We start from the raw sequence: 17062 nt of genomic DNA, 5'->3' as shown, positions 1-17062 counted from the left end.
CTAGCAATGAGGGCCACGTGTGCGCAGAAGGACCTCTTTCATGGCTCACGTTCAGTGCTGGCCCTTTCTCTTCCCCTCACTTCCTCACCTTGTAAATGGGAGCAAGATTTCCCATCCATCCAGGCATTTCTTGGGGGAGGCGTGGACCGCCAGGGGGTTTTGCTGTGTCCCTGGGCTCTGCGGGGCCGAGTCCCACAGCTGCAGCGGGGTCAATTGCAGGGAGCCCAAAAGGGGACTGTGCCCCGTAGTTGGCAGGATTCGAACCTGCGCGGGGAAACCCCAATGGATTTCTAGTCCATCGCCTTCACCACTCGGCCACAACTACCTGCTCCAGCCCTCTCTGCCCTGCTGATCACACGCCCTCTGCAATGACACCTGCCTCCCTGGGAGTTTCAAGGCACTGTTCCACTGGAAGCCCTGCAGTTGGGATCTGCGCTGAGCATGACAGGCACCTGGCCGCAGGCTTCCAGAGGCCTTGAGAGGCGTAACCCCAGGAGCTACAGCTGCAGCTCCACTGCCTTGTCCTCAGCTGGGCGTCTGGGATATCCTGCCATGTGGGGGTGGTTTCACTCCCCAGCTGGCATCTCATCTGCTTCCAGGGAAGAAGGGAAGGCACCTGTGTGGAGGCAACCAGGGATGGTGGTAGTTGTGAGGTGGTTGCTTCTCAAATTTGTCAGAGGGGGACTCCAAGCCTGATGTGAGCACTATGGTGAGGACACTCCTGCAGGGAAGACGGTGGCCTCCAGGCAGCACCTCCAGCCTCTTGGGGACGTAGGGTGGTGTCTACGTCCTTGAAGAAAGACCACGACTGCCATGCAGGTTGTTGGTGCGTAGGGGGAATGGCTTGTAAGAGTGGGAGAGATACATGGGAAAGGCAAGGTGGAGTCTGGCTGAGGAGAAGTGAGGAGGCGCAAAGGGAGAATAAATGGGAGGTCGTGGGGTGACTTGGTGGGAGACAGGAGAGAGTTTGTTTTGGTGGAATAGGTATGTCTAGATCTTTTTGCCAGCACTGGCAAGGGACGTCCAGTGCCTGAGCAGGAACCAGAAAGCCAAATGATCTGCAAAAGTCTTCATTTTCCTCACTAGGCGGAGGCAGCTCTGGTTCCCTTTTTACTCTGGAGCACGAATATTTGGAAAGTGGTTTTAAAGGAGTCAGCGTGGAGGTGGTGCATCTGGCAATGTCTGTTGTTGGGGAATTTTTATTGCACCCCTTGAGGTGAATTAAACATACGTTTGCACTTAAATATAAAGATTTAGTGAGCAATGCTTTGGACAGAGTCCTACCTCCATAAGAGTTTCTACATGGAGTCTGCAAACATGCAGCACGAGCCGTTTCCTCATATACAGTTGCACCAGCACCGATCATGTGAGCGTCGCTATCAGCCACCTCAGCCTGGCATTGGGTGCATCCCCTGGCTGATCAAAGGTGGCCCCTGAGCGCTCGCGTTCCAGGATTCCTACAGGACAACATTGCCATAATCCTTATCTCATCAGCAAGGGAAACTTCACTCCCTTGCAGGGAGTCCTTCTGTCTCTAGCATTCCTGCACCCAGCCAGTTCTGCAGTTAGGCCTTCTTGCCCTCCATGCCAGATCATTTGTTGGTCACAATTTACCATTGCTGAGCAGCTGCAATTTGAATTTACCGATCATCCCCCCGCGGCTTTTGTGAGTAGTAATTACTCACAGAAATCATTGCAAGGGATTAAACTTTCTCCTGATGCTTCCTATCTATTTCCATTTCCAAAAAAATTCGTTTCACCTCGCTTCCCTTCGCTCCCTCCTTCTTTTGTTTACAGCTCATTTTCAGGCACCTTCAGAAAAGGACGCTCTAGACAGTGCGTCCTCTTACAAATAATCCACTCCGTTGTAAAGTAGATTGTGCTGACTGGCAAGACCATTAGCTGAAAATGGGTTTTTTTAAACTATTGAGGCCTGCAAGGGCCTATGAGACTTTCCGAGACTTCTACTCTCATACCATCTTTCTCTTAAAGATCCTGACAATGGTAGGAGGGCCGCAGACTCCTGGGAGCCCAGGATCAATCACCACGTGGGCCGGACTGTCCCATCACCTGTTCTGGCCTCTAGATTTTATGATAATTTGTAGTCATTAGTCCAAGCACTTCTTCCTTTTCTTCTTCCTTACCCTCTAATATATTCAGCATCATTGTTCTGGCCTCTGCTTGAGCCATGCCTTGTTCCTACCAATTTGCTACAACGTAAGATCAGCTGAACCAAATATATACACAACCACCAAAGTTAATAGTCTCAACAAAATATACTTCAATGCTACCTTAAGCAGTTTTTCCTCACCATCCTTCTATGTTTGGGAGTCATTCCCACCAGTCAAAAGGGGTTTATTTCTCCAGGTATATCATGCAGTGTCTGAAGTTCACCTCGAGTTTTATGTATGTCCATTTCTATTCTCTGATCTTGGTCTGCGTATGTACGGCAAGTGGTGTTAACTAATACACGTACACTTCCTTGAGCGACAAGTACATAATCCAACGCCGTGCTGTTTTGCAGGGCTACCTGAGATTCTTGTTCTACCTCTAACTGTAAGGCTGAAATAGTGTTAACCATAGCATTACCCATGTCTTCTGTTACAGCAGATATGTTTACAACAGCCCTTTCTAATTCTGATACGCCTAGCCAGGGGAGGAAAGTTTGTGCAAACTGGCGGAAGCCAGTTTGTCAAATAACAAGTGGCTGTTGCACAGAGCATTTTGTACTTTGCTTGGTAAGTGCTTTGGGGTAAGTTGTGTCTGTCACTCCGGAAGAGGTCTGGAAGCATTGAGATGCCGGGAAAAAAACCCAACCATCCTTATGTACCAGTGCCAGTCCAATTAACAGGCAGTATCTTATGGGTCTTAGAGCCACATATTCCTCATACTCCTTCATTACCTAAGGCCGTATCATAGAATAATTCTTACGGGTTAGTATACGACCAGTAATAATATAAATTCAAATGTAAAATCCCAGAGCAAAGCTACAATTTCCAAAAACAATTGACAGGTTCAGGTGATATCAATCACTTTGATATCATCAAAGTCTATTTGCAGGGTTGTAGGTTGTTGTTCTGTTGACTTTTGAGCAGAGGAAGCTCATGTAGATCATTCAGCTCTGCTGTGACAGGTGACACACTGTTTTGTGTCTGAAGCTGGTGTGACCGTTTTACACTGGGAAACACGGATCCGGTTGAGCAGGCCCTTGCACTTCACCACCATATTGGTAATCACCAGTACCTGCTAAGGTCCCTTCCAGCGCAGCTGAAGTGCATGTTTTCTCTAGTATACCTTAACGTAGACCCAGTCTCCTGGTTTCACGCAGTGACAGACTTCAGTGGAAAGATGTATAGACGTAGCACGAGCCTATTCCTTACATACGCTTCCACAAGCACTGATCGTGTGAGCATCAGCATCAGGCACCTTCTGCCGGCCCTTCCCTCTGCTGAACCTCGTCCGCTGCCCTCTCTCTTGTTCGCCTCATTCGGCAAGCTCAGGAGCTCGGCTAGGACTGCAACCGAGAGTAAGGATATCTGGTTAATGGCTGCTTAGTATGAGCTACAAGGTGGGAAACAGGAGAGAGGCAGTAACTTACACAGGCAGACGGGCAGGCTGTCCGACACGGGGGTGAAGGGAGGCAGCAGCAGAGACCACAAGTGCAAGCATCGAACGACCCATCACTGGGCCATGAAGGTACTCTGTGAGGTGCAGTGTTGAAGAGGTTAAGGTGGAAACTTCATAACCAGGTCTAATTAGGCGAAAGCAAGGTTCTCACAGGTTATCAGCCTGGGTCTTGTAAGAGAGGGCATGCCAGGCTTGTGCAAAGAGCTCTGCCACTCCCTCGAAAGGCCCTGTGTGAGCAGAGAGTGCCCGGCGGCCCTGGAGGAAGGCTGCACCTGGGAGATGGAGAGACGGCCAGGCTCAGCCAGGAGCATATGGCTCAGCTGGGGTGGCCACAGGGGTAAGACAGCACATGTCTAGGGGGTCCCATGGTGTAATGGTGAGCACTCTGGACTCTGAATCCAGCGATCTGAGTTCAAATCTCAGTGGGACCTCAACCTTTTGGCTCCCTCAGGGCTTTCCTCAGCATGCTTACTCCTTATCCCCTTGCCTGCTTAGTCTGCCACAGTCTCCAGCCCATTTGCTTCCACAGAGTCATGGTAACTGCTCCTACCACAGGAGCCTCCAGTGCTGCTCCTCGCCGGGGCACACTGTGGGGAGGACACTTTGTGCCCCCCTTACAGGCTTCAGTGGGCAGCCAGAGATCTCCCAGAGCTCCCCAGCACCTGGGAGCTACTACTGCTCACGCCAGGCTGACCCACACAGGAGGCCAGGTGGCTCCCAGGCCCCGAATCCTGTGGATGGCTGCGCACACGTGGGTTACAGGAAGCAATAAATCTCAAAGACGCTGGAAGCCCCGCTGGGCTGAGTCCTCCACGTCCAGACATTTGCCTGCTTCCTCCTTGGCCTTTCTGCAGGGTCTGGTTTTGCAGATGGGACCAGCGGGGTTGCCGTTCTCCCCAGAAGCTGGAAAGACCACCAGAGAGTGGCTTGCCCATGCGCCTCTGGCCTTGCACGCTGTCGGGAGCCCAGCTGGGCAGAGATGTGGGTCAGACAAAGGTGTCTGCTGCGAGCCAAAGGCTGGGAGAACGTCCAGGGCTTCACTTGGATACCCACAGGGGAGAGGCACGGGGTAGATGGGCAAAAAACACCCCGCTCTCATCCCCAGCCACATTTGTAGGAAGGCATAGCACTATCAGGGCCTCGTGCAGCCCCCCCCCCCCCCCCCCAGGAGCCCCGGGCATTGCAGGGCTCTGGAGGAGCTCCGTAGCGCCGAGCCCTCCCCTCCCACCATGTAGTGACCAGGCCAGATGCTGTGCCCAGGAGCCAAGTACAGGCCTGGCACCAACCGCCTCTCCAGGGCAAAGCCACCAGCATCCCCAGGCAGGGGCTCGTCTTAAACCCCGGGCTCTGGTAAAGCTGGCAGCGAAGACCCAGGACAAGCTGTCTCAGTCTCCAGTCTTCATTTTCTCCTCCTGCCTTTATTGGAAAAGAGCATAGTGGGAGACACGAAAAGTTACACAAGTTTCCTGTACCGGAGCGTAAAAATAATTTCAGTTGCCAGATGCCATCGTGACCAGTGCCTCCTACTCCTAACCCCTGGTAGGCCATCTTGTTGGGCAGGCGGCCTTTAGCCACGGGTCACGTACCCCCTTCTCCGTTGAAGGGGTCCTGGGCACCCAGGAGAGTCGTCAGGATGAGACACGATTGATTCCAACAACATTCTACCGAGGGTGCCTAAAAAGGCTGCCTGTCCCCATAGTGTTGCGTGACACCATTCAAAAGAAGGTGTTCTGTGGTTAAACGTGGAGCCACGGGCCGTTTTAGGCTTTACGAGTGGTGGACGAGGTTACAGGAATTGTGGATTGATAACAGCTGTTCAGACGTGAATGTTAATATACTCCAGGGAATGAATACGGCGTGGAAAGGAGGAAAGCGCTGCTTTTCAGGTTTTCAGGTCTGGACGCAGGCAGCGTGACTGCAAGATGGGCTTAGGGTGGGCATTTCAGTAGGGCGCAATCAGAGCATGCGCAATCACGATCCCCCTCTTTGTAACTCCACCTGCTTGTGGCATTGCCAATGACAGAGTGGGAGTCTGTAAATTCTGCACTAACCCAAGGCCCGCATACGACCCCACCGCCCAGACTGATGTTTTGACTGTCAGCACACTGAAGAACGTTGGTTTTCTCTTTATGCAACCCTGGAATCAGAGATTTGAGAAGCTTCGTCCCCTTGAGGTAGCGAGTCTAGTTGAGAGAGGCTACTTGTCTTTCCCTTGGCCCACTGGCCATAAGCTCCCCTCCCGACCACCCACACCTGCTCTTTCTTCTGCATTTTCCCCCTTTTCCTGTGCAGGCTTAGCACGCCTCAGAAGGCACGGATTAAGGTTGCTTTCTGTTTGGGAGACGAAGGTTCCATTTGTCGGGCTGAGCAGCTGCTGAAAGAGCATCTGGAGAGTGGACAGCTGAGCGAGAAGAAACGGAAAACTCCATGGATGTTCTCTTGCTGCCATCCCATGGACATTTTGGGTACTCCCAGTTCAGTCTGCAACAACCGAACAAGCAAGCCCCAAGCCAAAGTAACTCTGCTGGCTCCTTGCTGCACCGCATTCTGGAAGGTTTCAGGGAATGCCTCTGTCTCGCATAAAGTACCATTTCATTGTTCAGTAAAGGAAGGCGCTGCAGCTCTCTGAGAAGCTAACTCTGAGAGACATCTCTTCCTGCCGGTCATAGTAGATATGCAGAATACAGTGGGGTAAGTTCAGGCAGGACATCCAGACTGCACAATCCCATACGGGAGAAGAGACTCACGTCTCCAGGGATGTGGCAAAGCTCAACGGCAAGGAAGGGCCGTTGCGGGCTGGAGGAAAGCCGCCCTTTTCCGGGCAGGAGCGAGGGCCACGAAGATCTTGCTTACGCCCGTCAGGCTGTGCCACAGCCTGTTTTTTCTGCCCTCCCTCGAGCCCAGGGAACGAAGGCGGATTCGTAAGGACGAAGAGTAGGCCAGAGGCTCAGGCAGGTCTCACTCAAGTGACTTCTCCCTGGGATCTCCATAGCCATGTCCCGTGGCGACTTCACCAGGTCCTCACGCTTCTTCCAACCAGGGATCTGGGCTCAGCCTGGAAAGCGGAGAACCTGTAGGAAACAAGGAAATCAACACGTAGGAGGGTGATGAAAGAGATGCCCGCGTCCTTCCCTGACAGAGACCCGCGCCCAAATTGGTCTGTTTTGCTCAGCAAGTTCATCCCAGAGGCCAAAGGCCTGGATGGCCTCCTTTGAGGAGAGGCTCAGGGCAAGGAGCCAAAAGCTCACGGCTCTTTTTCCTGGGCCAGGGATGGGGTGGCCCATTCCCTACTTTTCAAACACAAAGAGACATTGGATCAGTGTCCCAGAGCACCTGGGAGGCATTGTGATGTGGAAGAGTTGGGAAAAACCCTGAACTCCCAGCAAACATGAGTTTGCACACGGCCCACAATGGTGCTGTGGACTTCGGTGGACATGGTGCCCCAGCTTCAGGCATGCCAGGGATGCCAGAGCTCGTAGCCTCATTCCAGCTCTTCCTACACCTGGATTTGCTTGTTTCCAACAGGTTCTCCACTTCCAAGCTGAGCCAGGACCCCCGGCTGGAAGAAGCATCGAGGGCCACGGCTATGGAGATCCCCAGAGATCTCCACTTGAGAGAGACCTGCCTGACTCTCTGGTCTGCTCTTCGTCGTTATGAATCTGCCTTTGTTCCCTGGGCTCATGGGCAGAAAGAACAGGCCGTGGCAGAGCCTGATGAGCGTAAGCAAGGCCTTCGTGGCCCTCACTCCTGCCCACCAGGGGCTTCCCTCTAGCCCCTTGAGAGTTGACTTGAGATATTCCTCATGGCTGAATTTGACCGTGACTGGTGGCCACGCTCGCCATGAGGATGGCAGCGTGACAAAGGCAATCCATATGACGCGAACGCACGTAAAATCTCCTGGCCACGCTCACCATGAAGATGGCAGCGTGACAAAGGCAATCCATATGACGCGAACGCACGTAAAATCTCCTGGCCACGCTCACCATGAAGATGGCAGCGTGACAAAGGCAATCCATATGATGGGCTGGGATTGCCAGCAGGTAGAGCAGAATGGGAAAAGGCAAGCGCTTTGTGTGGAGCTTGTCCTTGGGAAATGGGCCGTTCTCTGTGCCTCCCTGAACCCTGCAGACGTGTTTCTTGGTCTCTGTTCTGTGCCACTGCATTTGCTCCTTCTCATTAAAGACTTTGTGCAGCATAGCTGGAGACTCTGTCCTGAGCTTACTACTTTCTGCTGTAAACGGTGGAGGGAAAAACTTGCCCTCTCCCATGGCATCGAGTGTCCCCAGGCATGGAGCACTGCTAGTTGTGGGTGAAGCGCCCTGAACCGATATCAGAGCACCCTGTGATGTCTCTCATAGTCAGCCTTGAGTCCTGCCACTGAAAGCACTCGAGAGCTGACCTCATTTCTTCTGCCACTGTACCCAGCGGGCCTTGCATGAATGCTCAGGAAGCAGTGACTTTTCACTGACTTTTCAGTGCCTGCCCTGAGTCCCTCCTGGCAGAAGACAGAAGCAGGCTTATGAACTGGGCTGAGATGACAACACTCTTCCATGGGTTTGAAGGCCACCAGTCCGCCTGTTGTCCTGCTGAAGGTGAGGAGGTTGGAGCCCTTTGACCATTTGCAGGCAAGCACGGCTACAGCTGTTTGCTGTACTGCTACGGAGGGGCAGCATAGGAGAGGTGGGTGGCACAGGCTGTAAAGGAACACGCCAGGAGACTTGGCAACGTGGCGCCTCCTGAGAGTGATGTTTGTGCCAGGAAGGAAAGTGTGGTTTGTGGTAAGGATTAATGAGGTGGTAGGAAAAACTGGACCCGCGTGCTCAGCTGAGCTGTGGAGGGTGGCTTCAGTAACAGGCAGGGACAAGTTGCCTTTCTGAGCCTGAATCTCAGCCAGAGTCCTGGCATTTGGAAGTCAGGTTTATGCCTCCTTTCCTTTTGGTGATGCACCTTGCTACTCACAATCGTGTTGGAGGAAAAAAAACACCTAAGCTGCTCAGCAGTGAGGCAAGGCCTCCCACGTGCAAGCATGCAGCCAAGAACAAAGGAATATCCAGGGTCACTGTTTAGTCTCCCAGATGATGCATTACTCTCCTCAATGCTGCACCACCAAAACCTCTCAGCACTCAGTGCTGCTCGAGGAGCATGAACTTTGGCGCAGGTGCGTGTCTTCTCCTGACTGAATGCCGTTGCTTCTGCTTTCTCTCTTGGTCCAATCTGTTCCTGTCGGCAAGTGGAAAGCCTTCTGCAAGGTGTCCTTCCTCTGCAGGAGACCTGGATGTCTGCATGCTAGGGGCCCTTACAGGGACTCCACCGGTGTCATTGTGTGGCTGATTCCCATTTCTGCGCAGCTAGGGGCTCTGTCAGCCCTGCCAAAGGGACGCTGAGGTGATTAAGGACTTGGCTCATCTGTCATACAAGGACAGGCTGGGAGAGCTGGGGTTGGTTAGCCTGGGGAAGGGAAGGGCTGAGGGGGCACCTCCTGTGTGTCTCCGAACACCTGGGGCAGAAGGGAGAACAGGCGGAGTAAAGAAGAGAGAGCCATCCTCTTGTCACCGGTGCACAGTGAGAGGGCAAGAAGCAAAGGGCAGAGGTGGAAATACAAGGAATGTCACACGCGGTAACCCTATTTTGCTGTGAGGATGGTCACAGGAGGGAACCAGTTTCCCAGGGAGGTTTTTCAGACAACTGTTCAGACGTGAACGTTAATACAGAGCTTTTGAGTTAACTTCTCAGTCTCTGAACTGTTATTGGCAAACTTCATATATGAAAAACAGTCATGGCACTTCTCTCTTTCAGAGAAGTTGTGGGAAAAAACTCCAGGGGATGAATATGGAGCGGAAAGGAGGAAAGCGCTGCTTGTCAGGTCTGGACGTAAGCAGTGTGACTGCAAGATGGGCTTAGGGTGGGCATTTCAGTAGGGAAGAGAGCACGCGCAATAATGGTGACCCTCTTTGTAACTCCACCTGCTTGTAGCATTGCCAGTGACAGCCTGTAATTTCTGCACTAACCCAAACCCTGCATACAACCCCACCGTCCGGACTGGTGTTTTGACTCTCAGCATAGTGAAGAACATTGCTTTTGTTGCTTTAAGCAACCCTGGAATCAGTCGCTTGAGAAGCTCTGCCCCCTTCAGGTTGAGAGTCTAGTTGAGAGAGGCTCCTTGTGTTTCCCTTGGCCCACCGGCCATAAGCTGCAAGACAAATGAGGGTGTCTCAGTTCTCAGTTACCAGGAACATCGTTACACCCAATTCCAGTAAACTTCAGGATGCCTCTGCAATGCTGGAGCCTGAACAGGGTAGGCCAGCGGCTCTGCACGTGTGCTGGAGACACAGGGTCTCTGAGACGTGAGCTCTTGTTTGTTAGAGGATTTCAAACCAAGTTACAATCTGTACCAGGATCTGTTGTCAGGCAAGAGTGCTGTAGAGGAAATAACGCTGTGCTCTGAACACAGGCATTGTGCATACCAGCATCCCCTCTGAAGGGGATGAAACCCCACGTTTGACCAGTCAGCACTGGATAGAGGGAAAAGATGGCGGAGGATGGAGAGCAAATTCACTCCATTTTTACTTCAGATCAGACAGACAGGTTTTTGAGACATTACATGAAGAACAGGTCTCCTCCTACCGCCCCCGAATTGCACGCCTGGCCTCATGAAGCACAGTGTGTTCCTTGACCACCACCTAGGCATCTGTACCTTGCCACAGCATCATGCTTTTCTTGCCAGGTGCAACGGGCAGCAGCAGCAGCAGGTCCAGCTCTGGGCCAGACCAGCACCACAGCGAGGAGCCCAGCCTGGAGCCCCCACAGCTGGCAGAAAGCACTGATCTCATCCGAAAGCCAGCCAGCCAGCCGGGGCCCTTACAGCTGTACACTGTATCAGCACTGTACCATCTGGGGTCCCTGGCAGAGAAACCAGGGAGCACCAGGGATGAAGAGAGAGACCCTGGCTAGAGGAAGTAGAGGCATCCTTGGAGGGAGGAGAGGGACAGGACGGGGCACGGGCCGGTGCCTCTCTCGCCCAGGGTTAGGGGGCCTCTGTGCTGCTCTGATCACACCAGTCAGGAGAGGCTGCCTGCAGCAGATGCAAGGCACCCTGGAGCCGGGCTGAAGAAAAGCTTGTCTGCGTTGGCCAGGAATCGAACCTGGGTCAACTGCTTGGAAGGCAGCTATGCTCACCACTATACCACCAACGCACCTGTATGCAGTGCTGCCTCCTGCTCCTCCAGCCCAGAGCCTGGCCTGCCTGCTGCTCCTCCGTTTCCCAGTCTCGCCTGCCTCCTCCTCTCCCACTTCACAAACTTGTTTGCCTCCTGCTCCTCCACACGAGAGACTCGCCTGCCTCCTGCTCCTCCACATGAGAGACTGGCCTGCCTCCTCCTTCCCTGTACACACGACCTCAAGCTGCTGGGATGTGTGCATTCTTCTCTGTGTGTGAGATCTCAAGCTGCACTAGCTGCCGACTAGGGGAGATCAGCAGCAGGGACTGCCCAGGGTTGGAGCAGGACACTGGACACACCAGGACTGAGCTCCGCGCACGGACTCTGCGCAGACCTATGGTACGGCCCAGGGTTCAAGGGACCTGCTGCTGTGCATGTGGGAGGGAGGGGGTGTGTGTGTCCAGTACTGATCTCCAGTCCTGAGCAGCCGGAGGGAAAGAACGGGGTTGGGCCATCTGTGTCGCTCACGCTTGTGTGAGTGCTGGTGCTGCTTTTCGGGGTGCTGGTAATGGTGCCGCTCGCCACCCGCGTTCATACGTGTGCCAGCTGTGCAGGTACTACGCAAGTGTACGTGCGCTCGTGTGTATGTACCTGTGGTGGTGCAAGCCTACCTAACAGCCAAACACCCCCCCAGCTGCTCCCTCCTTTCCCCACCCTCAGGGGGATGCGGAGCACTGAAAACAGTATAAGAAATCTCATGGGTCAAGATAAACACAAGGACGTGGCTTGGCAAAAACTGTTGTGGGCAAATCAGGCTTGACTTGGGGAAAATTAATTTTTTTGCCGATTAAAACGGCTTCACGTAGTGAGAAACAGAAAGACGAACATAAACCACCGCCTTTCCTCTCCCCTGTCCCAGGCTCAACTCCTTCACGCAGAGTAAACTCCTTCACGCCAGACTCCCTTACCTGCCCAAGCGGTGCAGGGGGAATGCGTCTTCCCTCTGCTCTTCCCCACTCTTTTTGCTCCTTCCTCCTCTCTCTGCCCAGCGTCTTCTGCCCTTTCTGGAATATGTTTTCACAGAGGCGCCACAAACTTTGCTGCTGGCTCAGCTGTGTCGTGCGGTGGGTCCACTGTGGAGATGGAACTGGCTGTGTCTGGCACAGGGCAGCCCCTTACCTCTTCTCACAGAGGCCACCCTGCAGCACCCCCTCTCCCCTCCACTACCAACCCCTAGCCACGTATAAGCCAATACAGTGCCCACTGGGAATACCTGCTTGGCCCTGCCCCTGGCTGGACCTACAAGTGGGCACAGCAGCAAACAGACTAGGACAGAGAAAGCCCCCAGGTGGTTGAGTCAATCCCATTGGTGTTTCCCAAACGAGTACCAGGCTTGTCCTCCTCCCTACCCGCAGAGCCCTGGAGGTCCTCGCTTGTGGCTGGGAAGTTGGGGATTGAGCTGCCTGATGGGAAGGGAGAAACGCCTGTCCCCCCAGGACGCCCACTGCCTCGCGGGGGGGGGAGCTCTGTGCTGTGCTCTGCCTGCTGCTCCACACCCACCCCAGCCTGCCTTGCTGAGGGTCACTTTGGGAGTGCTGGCTGCTAAGAAAGCAAAGGAGAAGGTGGCAGTGGCAGAGAGAAGGGGCTGAGGGAGTGGGAGAGCCGTGGGCGTGGGGTGCCCAGGGAGCAGGAGCGCAGCAGTGCAGGTGTAAGATGCTGTAAGATGCAAGGGAGAGGCAGCGGTTGTCAGGAGCAGGAACAAAAAGCACTTAGCAGAGGATGGTTTCGATCCATCGACCTCTGGGTTATGGGCCCAGCACGCTTCCGCTGCGCCACTCTGCTCCCCCCAGCACCTTCGCTGAGGCCTCCCACAGCCCTGCCTGACCCTCCCTGGCACTGCCAGCACCAGCGCTTGTGCTCACGCCGCTTTCCCTTCCTCTTACCTGCGCCCACGACCAGGCAGGAAAAACGTCTCCCTGGGAAGCTCAGTGGCAGTGGGCCTGGGGTGGGAAGCACAAGGGCCTTGCTTTGCCCTTCTGCCCACATCTCCCGCCCATAACCCTGGGCGGGGACTTTCTCTTTGACCACCCAAGCGGGCTCTGCAGGCGCTGAAGGAAACCCCAGTGCGGGGGGGCAGCCTCACTGCTTTGCGGGGCGAAGAAGAGGAGCTGCTCCCCAGTGAGGTCACGAGGGCTGCAACCCTGCCCAGAAACCCAGCTCCCTGGGGGCTGCAGCACTATGCCTGTCTGCGAGTGCCTTGCTCGGTCTGCGTGGTGCTGCGCTACTCTACAGCTCCCGGCTTGTCCTCCCTCCTGGCGCAGCCCTGCCCTTGCTGCTCTGGGACAGCAGAGGGCTGCCTCTCTCACCACACAGCCTTGCAGGGAGTCAGGGAAACCCCGCCCTCTCTGTGCCTGACCTGCCCAACACTGCTGGGGCTGGAGGTGGCGCCCAGCCTCCCCAGGACAGGGTCAGCCCAGCTGGACTGGGTGGTGGCCAGCCTTAGACGCCGCCAGGGGTCCCAGAAATGCTCTGGTCAGGCTGAGCTGGTAGAGCCTGTTGGTGAGGGCGAGGGATGGGGTGGCAGTGCTGATGCCTGCGCCTTTGTGCGTGTGTCTGCTGGTTCTCTGTACCATCCACATGCCAGAGCATGCCGAGCCAGGCAGAGGAGACAGAGCAAAGGCAGGACAGAGAGGGCTGGGTGTGCAGATGTGAGCACGCATAACCAATCAGGGGAATCTGATTATGCACCGAGGCCGTGCTTATACGCCTAGCTTCCTAAGGCAAATCTCCTATTCTTTTTATCGTCAGTATTGTGTGTTCTCAGCAGGTGAGAGGCAGTTTAGGCTGGGTCTTCAGGTCATGTCAGCTCTGAGGTTAAAAGTTCATCGTCTCACGTAGCATTTGTTCGTCTAAGCAAGCTGTATTGCAGTTAGCATCTTGCCATTCGCATCCCCCGCTTTCAGTGGCATGGCTGCGGGGGACAAACCATGCACTCGCTAGCAATGGGCTTTTATCACCTTCTTTTTCTCTGGCCTCTCCACATGGGCCCTCTCAGGGAAATCCTCTCAGGGTTTCCTTCTTCCTTAAGATGCTGCACCATCCAGGCGGGCTATCATCACTAGCAATGAGGGCCACGTGTGCGCAGAAGGACCTCTTTCATGGCTCACGTTCAGTGCTGGCCCTTTCTCTTCCCCTCACTTCCTCACCTTGTAAATGGGAGCAAGATTTCCCATCCATCCAGGCATTTCTTGGGGGAGGCGTGGACCGCCAGGGGGTTTTGCTGTGTCCCTGGGCTCTGCGGGGCCGAGTCCCACAGCTGCAGCGGGGTCAATTGCAGGGAGCCCAAAAGGGGACTGTGCCCCGTAGTTGGCAGGATTCGAACCTGCGCGGGGAAACCCCAATGGATTTCTAGTCCATCGCCTTCACCACTCGGCCACAACTACCTGCTCCAGCCCTCTCTGCCCTGCTGATCACACGCCCTCTGCAATGACACCTGCCTCCCTGGGAGTTTCAAGGCACTGTTCCACTGGAAGCCCTGCAGTTGGGATCTGCGCTGAGCATGACAGGCACCTGGCCGCAGGCTTCCAGAGGCCTTGAGAGGCGTAACCCCAGGAGCTACAGCTGCAGCTCCACTGCCTTGTCCTCAGCTGGGCGTCTGGGATATCCTGCCATGTGGGGGTGGTTTCACTCCCCAGCTGGCATCTCATCTGCTTCCAGGGAAGAAGGGAAGGCACCTGTGTGGAGGCAACCAGGGATGGTGGTAGTTGTGAGGTGGTTGCTTCTCAAATTTGTCAGAGGGGGACTCCAAGCCTGATGTGAGCACTATGGTGAGGACACTCCTGCAGGGAAGACGGTGGCCTCCAGGCAGCACCTCCAGCCTCTTGGGGACGTAGGGTGGTGTCTACGTCCTTGAAGAAAGACCACGACTGCCATGCAGGTTGTTGGTGCGTAGGGGGAATGGCTTGTAAGAGTGGGAGAGATACATGGGAAAGGCAAGGTGGAGTCTGGCTGAGGAGAAGTGAGGAGGCGCAAAGGGAGAATAAATGGGAGGTCGTGGGGTGACTTGGTGGGAGACAGGAGAGAGTTTGTTTTGGTGGAATAGGTATGTCTAGATCTTTTTGCCAGCACTGGCAAGGGACGTCCAGTGCCTGAGCAGGAACCAGAAAGCCAAATGATCTGCAAAAGTCTTCATTTTCCTCACTAGGCGGAGGCAGCTCTGGTTCCCTTTTTACTCTGGAGCACGAATATTTGGAAAGTGGTTTTAAAGGAGTCAGCGTGGAGGTGGTGCATCTGGCAATGTCTGTTGTTGGGGAATTTTTATTGCACCCCTTGAGGTGAATTAAACATACGTTTGCACTTAAATATAAAGATTTAGTGAGCAATGCTTTGGACAGAGTCCTACCTCCATAAGAGTTTCTACATGGAGTCTGCAAACATGCAGCACGAGCCGTTTCCTCATATACAGTTGCACCAGCACCGATCATGTGAGCGTCGCTATCAGCCACCTCAGCCTGGCATTGGGTGCATCCCCTGGCTGATCAAAGGTGGCCCCTGAGCGCTCGCGTTCCAGGATTCCTACAGGACAACATTGCCATAATCCTTATCTCATCAGCAAGGGAAACTTCACTCCCTTGCAGGGAGTCCTTCTGTCTCTAGCATTCCTGCACCCAGCCAGTTCTGCAGTTAGGCCTTCTTGCCCTCCATGCCAGATCATTTGTTGGTCACAATTTACCATTGCTGAGCAGCTGCAATTTGAATTTACCGATCATCCCCCCGCGGCTTTTGTGAGTAGTAATTACTCACAGAAATCATTGCAAGGGATTAAACTTTCTCCTGATGCTTCCTATCTATTTCCATTTCCAAAAAAATTCGTTTCACCTCGCTTCCCTTCGCTCCCTCCTTCTTTTGTTTACAGCTCATTTTCAGGCACCTTCAGAAAAGGACGCTCTAGACAGTGCGTCCTCTTACAAATAATCCACTCCGTTGTAAAGTAGATTGTGCTGACTGGCAAGACCATTAGCTGAAAATGGGGTTTTTTAAACTATTGAGGCCTGCAAGGGCCTATGAGACTTTCCGAGACTTCTACTCTCATACCATCTTTCTCTTAAAGATCCTGACAATGGTAGGAGGGCCGCAGACTCCTGGGAGCCCAGGATCAATCACCACGTGGGCCGGACTGTCCCATCACCTGTTCTGGCCTCTAGATTTTATGATAATTTGTAGTCATTAGTCCAAGCACTTCTTCCTTTTCTTCTTCCTTACCCTCTAATATATTCAGCATCATTGTTCTGGCCTCTGCTTGAGCCATGCCTTGTTCCTACCAATTTGCTACAACGTAAGATCAGCTGAACCAAATATATACACAACCACCAAAGTTAATAGTCTCAACAAAATATACTTCAATGCTACCTTAAGCAGTTTTTCCTCACCATCCTTCTATGTTTGGGAGTCATTCCCACCAGTCAAAAGGGGTTTATTTCTCCAGGTATATCATGCAGTGTCTGAAGTTCACCTCGAGTTTTATGTATGTCCATTTCTATTCTCTGATCTTGGTCTGCGTATGTACGGCAAGTGGTGTTAACTAATACACGTACACTTCCTTGAGCGACAAGTACATAATCCAACGCCGTGCTGTTTTGCAGGGCTACCTGAGATTCTTGTTCTACCTCTAACTGTAAGGCTGAAATAGTGTTAACCATAGCATTACCCATGTCTTCTGTTACAGCAGATATGTTTACAACAGCCCTTTCTAATTCTGATACGCCTAGCCAGGGGAGGAAAGTTTGTGCAAACTGGCGGAAGCCAGTTTGTCAAATAACAAGTGGCTGTTGCACAGAGCATTTTGTACTTTGCTTGGTAAGTGCTTTGGGGTAAGTTGTGTCTGTCACTCCGGAAGAGGTCTGGAAGCATTGAGATGCCGGGAAAAAAACCCAACCATCCTTATGTACCAGTGCCAGTCCAATTAACAGGCAGTATCTTATGGGTCTTAGAGCCACATATTCCTCATACTCCTTCATTACCTAAGGCCGTATCATAGAATAATTCTTACGGGTTAGTATACGACCAGTAATAATATAAATTCAAATGTAAAATCCCAGAGCAAAGCTACAATTTCCAAAAACAATTGACAGGTTCAGGTGATATCAATCACTTTGATATCATCAAAGTCTATTTGCAGGGTTGTAGGTTGTTGTTCTGTTGACTTTTGAGCAGAGGAAGCTCATGTAGATCATTCAGCTCTGCTGTGACAGGTGACACACTGTTTTGTGTCTGAAGCT

The 17062-nt window shown here is 53.2% G+C and overlaps 5 non-coding genes across 5 annotated transcripts; 1 reads left to right on the top strand and 4 right to left on the bottom strand.

The window, feature by feature from the left end:
- Positions 1–243: 243 nt before the first annotated feature.
- TRNAS-AGA (transfer RNA serine (anticodon AGA)) lies at positions 244–325 on the bottom strand. The gene has a single exon. It is a non-coding gene; the product is annotated as a tRNA-Ser (tRNA).
- A 3661-nt stretch (positions 326–3986) lies between these two features.
- Positions 3987–4058, top strand: TRNAQ-CUG (transfer RNA glutamine (anticodon CUG)). Its single transcript has one exon. It is a non-coding gene; the product is annotated as a tRNA-Gln (tRNA).
- Positions 4059–10748: 6690 nt separating this feature from the next.
- On the bottom strand, positions 10749–10820 carry TRNAG-UCC (transfer RNA glycine (anticodon UCC)). The gene has a single exon. It is a non-coding gene; the product is annotated as a tRNA-Gly (tRNA).
- Positions 10821–12554: 1734 nt separating this feature from the next.
- Positions 12555–12626, bottom strand: TRNAM-CAU (transfer RNA methionine (anticodon CAU)). The gene has a single exon. It is a non-coding gene; the product is annotated as a tRNA-Met (tRNA).
- Positions 12627–14145: 1519 nt separating this feature from the next.
- On the bottom strand, positions 14146–14227 carry TRNAS-AGA (transfer RNA serine (anticodon AGA)). Its single transcript has one exon. It is a non-coding gene; the product is annotated as a tRNA-Ser (tRNA).
- Between the last annotated feature and the right edge of the window lie 2835 nt (positions 14228–17062).

The sequence above is a fragment of the Mycteria americana genome, chromosome 6 (genome assembly GCF_035582795.1).
Source record: "Mycteria americana isolate JAX WOST 10 ecotype Jacksonville Zoo and Gardens chromosome 6, USCA_MyAme_1.0, whole genome shotgun sequence".
Lineage (NCBI taxonomy): Eukaryota > Metazoa > Chordata > Aves > Ciconiiformes > Ciconiidae > Mycteria > Mycteria americana.
This window is presented reverse-complemented; position numbering and strand designations above follow the sequence as displayed.